This window comes from Arvicola amphibius, chromosome 8 (assembly GCF_903992535.2).
Source record: "Arvicola amphibius chromosome 8, mArvAmp1.2, whole genome shotgun sequence".
In the NCBI taxonomy this organism is placed as follows: Eukaryota; Metazoa; Chordata; class Mammalia; order Rodentia; family Cricetidae; genus Arvicola; species Arvicola amphibius.
The window spans coordinates 56,775,230-56,781,229 of NC_052054.1; positions in this window are offsets into that span (position 1 = coordinate 56,775,230).

Sequence of the window (6,000 nt, forward strand, 5' to 3'; positions counted from 1 at the left end):
CACTGTGCGATTTGAAATAGAATAGTGATGTGTTCTGCCCTGTGATTACTTGGCCTGCTGAGGACAGGGGAGGGGGGAGGAGGAGGGTGTTGTAGTGGAGGGGAAGATTGGGAGTAAGAGTCAAATGCCCCTGAACCCTGAACGTGAGTCAGAACTCAACGGTCTGGGTTAGAGATACAGCTCTGGTATATTTAGCAGTCAATGGTCTCTGAACTCATGAGGAGATGCCAAGTGAGAATGGATCAGGACAAAAGTGGTCCTAGGGCCTTACCAGGGAGGATTTCCTTAATGATCAGGGGTAGGGAGGAGTCAGCGGAGGGCATGGAGGAGCAGCCAGTGAGGCAGCAAGGACACAAGGGAGTCTGAAGTTCCAGAAGCTGCATGAAGACACTGGTCACAGACCCGTTTCTAGAATCTGCTTTTTTGTGACAATCACTGACAAACGCAAGTCCCACTGTTGGTGCGGGAAGCAGCAGTTGCTTCTTTTACATGTGAAGTTCTCTGACGTGACTAAAAAGTAGCGTAAGTGGAAGAAATGACATGTCCATTTGAAGACTAGTGTCTTGCTACAAACAAGTCCTGAGCTTCTGCTTTACAATGACCATTACAAGAGGCAACAAAGACATTCCTGCACACCTCTCACCTGGTGTTAAAACTATCAGTCGGTATTAACAGCTGAAAGACACAAAGACCCAAATCTCCCTCAGAGTGACTGCAAGGAAAGAACAATGAAGGGTCGTTAATGTGGCTGAGAGGTTGAATCTTAAGCGGTCTGGAATAAACCATTGAACTGAGCCAGGAGGAAGTACACTGGTGAGCTTCATCAGGAACCTTTTGGTAGCGCGGTAACAGAGAAGAGCTTGGTGAAAACAGACCAAAGAGCAATAGGGGGCAAGGCATGGAAGAGCAGAGCCAGGTTTGCTTTCTGAGCCCTTCTGATTTGAAGAGCAATTGAAAGAAATGCTCAGTCCCCTGAGCGAGCAGTGGGATTGAAAAGGAAATGGCGACTGCTGGTGAAGACATAGAAAAAGGCCCCCACATATGCAAATGGCATGATCTCCAAGTAGGGGTGCGCTGCCTGAGTGCTGCCCTTGAGTGGGTGAGAGAAGATGGGGTTCAGAGCCCTTAAACAGGACCACGGCCATCACACAGACTGGAGGCAGAGTTGACGGAGCACAGCTGCGGGCAAGAGGGGTAGATGGTATAAGCATGACATGGCGCTTTCTTAGACATCTCCATGGTAGGGCCAGGAAGGGGCTGAGGAGAAGTGCACACAGTGCATCTACTGTCCATGGCACAGCACGGCAAGGTCTGTGCACCAGTGTGAGTGAGCTATTGAATAAGGCAAGTCCAGCGTGAACTAGGAACAGCATGGGACACTTTCCCCTCTGACCACATGTAGCCACAGCAGTTCTTAAGCAAAGAGACACCAATAGACACCGTGGCAGCCGTCTTCTGGGGTAGTCCCAACTTCACCGTGGCTCCGGGAGAAATTCGGGTCTCTGTGTCTTTAAGACTTGGTTGCAGTTAAGCAACAGATTCCTACCTTACGTTAACCCAAGGTGATAATGTAATACTTTAGGTCACACCAGGTAATAATTTAGCAGGACTTAATTATCAGCTAGTTTAATAACTAGGAAAGTCACCAAGAACAAAGTCACAATGTGATGGGAGCAGATCACACAGCAGGAAGAGTACCAATTTGTAGGTGAGCTTTCAGAAAAAGAGTTTTAGGATAGGACACAAAAGGGTGGTTAGAGGGAGAGAGGGACACTGCGGGGACCCTCACCGTCTCCACTGCCACAAAGGTTGGTACTGTGCTAACATGGGTGCTGTGATCTAGCACGTCCTTTAGTTTACATGTTGTCTAACCCGGTAAAAAGCAAAAACAAAAGACCCTACGGTGAGCCCCTTGTAATTATACTATGTGTCTAACAGGAAATGTCTAGAAAACTCTATTTTACTATCTCAAAATATTCTGATCAACCCAGATGGAAAGCAGAAATGGCTATCCCTGAAACTAGAGAATATTCCTGAACTGCCCTCCTGTGGTGCGCAGAGAGTTTAATTTCGATTAAAGCTGTGTTGCTTTTCACCTCGGCCTAATCGTCCCCAGTCTCTCATGGCTGTGCGTGCAGCAGGGCGAGAGGCCCAGGGTACGCTCCTGTGCTAGAAACGCTTTGCAGTTCTGAACAGAGGACTGCCTATCCGCAGATAAGTGGAGCCCTTCTTCAGAAAGCAATACGAATTTCAGACCAACAGAGCATTAAACAAGTTCAGGGGCTTACAAGCTAGAGACCCTTTGTAATCTCCCATGTCACAAACTCAGAAAGCCGGCGCTTGTCAAGGGCGGACCCTGACTTTAAAGAATTGGTGTGACTGCCTTAAGATTTTTCTGCCCCTAGTTTTGCGGCCAAGAGGGACTCTGAAGAGCAGTGAGAGGGAAAGGGAGAGACGGTGACACAAAATGAGCCACAAACACCCACACGGCACTCAGTGGAATTCCCGAGGCTACAGATCCATTTCACAGGCCTTTACTTCACTCCCATTCCCTGAGACAGATTTGACCATGTGCCCTGGACTCCATAGCCTTAGGAGCTTGCTCCCAAGATTACTCTACTGTAAAGAACAGCAAATGGGTCTCTGAGCACTTGTGCACTGGAGAAATATTCTCATGTCTTGAATGGAGACTCCCTGAGCTTCCAGGGAGCGGTACCTGGCACACGGCAGCAGTTCTGCCAACTGTCTATCTCACAGCACAGGGAAATTCATGTGCTGTCCTCAGGGCGAGCGCAAGGTGTATTAGGCTTACATAGCACACACTCAGAAGGGCAGAACCTATAGGACAAAGTACTCAAAACCATCCCCCTATCTGTCCCTCTTTCCTTTTTCATCTCTGTTGAACCTTTTCTTGACAGGCATGGTGGCTCATGCCTGCTATCCCAGCACTTGAGAGGCTAAGGGAAGAGAAGCACAAGCTTCTGGTCAGCTACATAGGGGATTTCAAGCCAGCCTGGCTATGGAGAGAGATCTTCCTACAGAACAACAACAACACACACATGGGGCAGGGGGGTGGATGCGGGGGCAACACTACTTGGGGATATAGCTCAGTGTTTGCCTAGAGAAGTCCTAAATTCAATCTCTAGTCAAACAAACAAACAAAAACAAAAAGGAAAACAACAAGAAACCCTCCTGGTTTTGCTAAGAAAAGCCCTAAGACAAACAAAACACTACAGAAGATGAGGGACATGCGGAGTTTGGCTTGACCTAGGACATAAACCTTCATGTGGTTTATGTTTTCTAATGGGCTCCATGTCCCACAGATTGTGAATTGTTTAAAATATTAAACTTCAGCTGGGAATAGTGGTGCATGCCTTTGTTCCTAGCATTTAGGAAGCAGAGACAGAGGCAGGCAGATCTCCATGAGTTTGAGGACGGCCTGGTCTATGTAGCAAGTTCCAGACCAGCCAGGGCTATATAGTGAGACCATGTTTAAAAAAAGAATAACAAAAATTCCTTCAGAAATTAAGTCCAAAATTAACACTATTTTTATAAAAGATAGTTTTAGTATATTTTGAGTCCAATTGATTCTATTTTTATCCCACTAAAATGTAATACATGGGTAAGCACAAATAAATATAGATGTAATGTGATAGACTAAAAGCATACTGTTATGGAAAAATGCAGCAATCATACTTTTTATCATCCTACCCTACCACCACCATTTTAATGACAGACTGTCTATCTGATCCAAGCATAATTTGAAGTTTTATTATCATGCTAACATTGATTACCTTAAAAACCTACTATCTATATTGAAGACTGACAGAGAAGGTCAACAAAAGTACACGTAATTCCATTTGCTTGCTCCTTGGAAGAATCCCATTTTATGTGCAGAGGTCAGAGAGTCTGGCTCACAGTAAATGGTAGCAATTGAGCCCAATTCTTCCAGTCCTTGCATTCTCCATAATCCTGTTTCCTTGACTTTGAGAACATTAAAATGTCCCCAATCTGAATTGAAGAAGAAATCAACGCCGAAATGCTAATTACACATCTTCCAAATTTATCAGTGATTGCCTAGGAACGTTAGCCAAGCAGGCGTCTCTCTCTTGGTTCAGCTGCGGCAGCTAGCTCCAAGTCAAATCAGTCTGTAAGGAGAATCACGAAGAACGCTGTGGGTTGGCTATCCGTTGGTAGAATAAAAGAGCACAGCCACATTCTGTAAATTTGGGGTGGCCCGCTTTCATGGCAGGTATTTCCACAGCTCCTGTGAGGTATGTTTTCCCAGAAGCCTCCCTCATCTCTCCCATCTGCCTTGTGTGCCGCCCATCACTCCCTGTAAAGAAAAATTCATTCAGCGTTTGGTGTGGTTCTCAGTCCTTACTCTTCCCTGAAATAACACTTCATGCTCAATACAGTTTTGTGAGCTGGAGCTTTTGAAAATAGAACCTGGCGAGGGCTCCAAGACGTGGCGGGTATTTTTGGTGTGGCGCAAGGGATTTCCAAGGAATAAGGTATTACAGAGATGGTCGCTGGCTCCCTGGAGCCAGTGCACTGACTTCACATCTATTCTGAGAGGGAAACCTCCCTTAATGTCCTCCCTGAGACTCCAGGGAGCCGTACCTGGCACATGGCAGCAGCTTTGCCAGCTATCTATCTCACAGAAGAAAAGCAATTGTAACTGCTCTTGCATCAAATCCTCCCCCAGTTGATTTCAACGATGCAGTACCACCGGCAATTTCGGCATTAAGTAAACACAGAGGGCCCATGAAAATGCCATTTACCCTCCTTGCTGAAACGTTTGGTAGTTTGAACAATACTTATTCCGGATATAGAGACCCGAAGAAGCAGCTCTTGCATTCCAAGATGACTCAGGTTGAAAACCCGAATACTGATTTGCTTAGAAATGTTTTGTGTTGGAAATACTGAAAAATCAACGTAGACCTATTAAAATTTTTGAAGAGTATTTGAGCAACTCCAGAATGTGAGCAGTTCAGCACTTCCCTGGGGGTGCGGTTGAGAGAGGCGGACAAGGCACTGGAAAAGATACAGGATTTGAGTGGAAGGTCCCTACCGCCTGTTAGCTGGTGGTTTCTAGCTGGTTGCACTTAGGCTGCATTGTGTACAGTGGCCTTTGATTTGCCACTAAGGAACTCAGCATACTGGCACGCTCCCTGCCTAATGGCATTCCTATTAATGTTTTCAAACAGAACAGGCAATGGAGAATTATGCAAATTCTTCTGTTTTAAATGATAATTAAACAGTGTAATTGCTTGCTGTATTTTCTCCTAAAAGTGAATAATTTGGGGGGAGCTCCTCTGTCTTCACATTAAACTAGGTTCTATGCTATTTTATTTATAACTAAAATTTTATGGCAAAAACTTGTCCCTAATTTAGTGTCTGGCACAGAGCAAATATGCTCACTAAATTCTTATTTTCAGAAGTGAACTGAGAAGACACTAATCCAGCATGCACCATCAGCAAGCGCATGTCTCCTAACCTGCCACTGACCTCTTCCACAGTTCACACTCGTTCCCCAGCAAGTGCAGAAAAATTTTATCCTGCTAGTTAAAAGAAGTTCCCAGCTGGGTGTAGTGGTGCACATCTTTGATTCCAGTGCTCAGGAGTAGAGGCAGAATCTCTGAGTTCGAAGGCAGCCTGGTTTACAGAACAAGTTCCAGAACAGCCAGAGCTTCACAGAGAAGCCCTGTATTGGAAAACAGAAAGAAAGAAAGAAAGAAAGAAAGAAAGAAAGAAAGAAAGAAAGAAAGAAAGAAAGAAAGAAAGAAAGAAAGAAAAAGAAAGAAAGAAAAGAAGGAAGGAAGAAAAGAAGGAAGGAAAGAAGGAAGGAAGGAAGAAGGAAGGAGAGAAGTTTCCATTTTCAACAATTGTTTGTAATGAATCCATTTTCATTTCTCCCTTGATCAAGTTGTTCAGGATTGTTTATCTGTCCCTAGTTGCTCTTGGATCTGGTTTCTGGTCCTCTGGACTCGAGCCTCA